The following is a 1327-nucleotide window of genomic DNA, read 5'->3' on the forward strand; positions in this document are numbered from 1 at the left end:
AGGCTGCACCCCATCTTTAACCCACACCCAGTGTCATGACCAACCAGCGCCAATGTGGGCGATCAAGTGACGGCACCGCACTGCCCACTCCATGCACACACGTGCGCACACACGCATGCTCACACGCGGGCCAGCCCCTCCTGCCCAGAGGTGCAGGTGCTGAGCCAGGCCCTGGGTCACCGGAGGACTCGCTGGGGCTGGGGCTGGGGCTCCGGGCCCCTTGCACTCCCTCTCATGGGGCTCCCCTCCTGCCTCAGCCTCTGGGCACTGGTGAATTGTGGCACCTGCCAACTCACCTTAGCCACTCTCACCTGGCGAGTGGGACCGTCTGGGCTGATCCCAGGAGCGGCCCGGCGGCAGGCGTGGGAGGGAGGCTTCTCCGGACAGCCAGGAGCTGACCGAGGCGGGGGGCCGGGAGCTGACCGAGGCGGGGGCCGGGAGCTGCCCGAGGCGGGGGGCCGGGAGCTGACGGAGGCGGGGGCCGGGAGCTGCCCGAGGCGGGGGGCCAGGAGCTGACGGAGGCGGGGGCCGGGAGCTGCCCGAGGCGGGGGGCCGGGAGCTGACGGAGGCGGGGGGCCGGGAGCTGACCGAGGCGGGGGGCCGGGAGCTGACGGAGGCGGGGGGCCGGGAGCTGACCGAGGCGGGGGGCCGGGAGCTGACGGAGGCGGGGGGCCGGGAGCTGACCGAGGCGGGGGGCCGGGAGCTGACCGAGGCGGGGGGCCGGGAGCTGACGGAGGCGGGGGCCGGGAGCTGACCGAGGCGGGGGGCCGGGAGCTGACCGAGGCGGGGGGCCGGGAGCTGCCCGAGGCGGGGGGCCGGGAGCTGACCGAGGCGGGGGGCCGGGAGCTGCCGGAGGCGGGGGGCCAGGAGCTGACGGAGGCGGGGGCCGGGAGCTGCCGGAGGCGGGGGGCCGGGAGCTGCCCGAGGCGGGGGGCACCGACCCCTCCGCAGGGCTCAGGGCCTGTGCCAGGCTCAGTCAGTGCTGCCGCCCACTCTCCGCCAACGAGGGGGCTCGTCACGGCTTCCCCATCCGGTCTTTCGTCAAAGCCCCCCCCGCCCCCCCCCCACACACACACACAGCGTCCCCAACGGGATCCCAGGGCCAGGAATGCGCGGCCATCAGCACGGCGGCCAGTCCGCAGCTACATAAGGCGGGGAGGCCGCCCCTGCACAGACCGGCAGCCTCTGGGAGCACCGCACAGACCAGCAGCCGCTGGGAGCACCGCAGGGTGAGTACCCTCTGCTCCCAGGACCCCCGGGCCAGGCACGGGGACGGGCCCTCACCCCACAGCTCTCACCTCCCCCGGGGCTCCCTCCCAGGCTCTCC

Source organism: Pipistrellus hanaki, assembly GCF_964339955.1.
Source record: "Pipistrellus hanaki genome assembly, chromosome: 11".
In the NCBI taxonomy this organism is placed as follows: domain Eukaryota; kingdom Metazoa; phylum Chordata; class Mammalia; order Chiroptera; family Vespertilionidae; genus Pipistrellus; species Pipistrellus hanaki.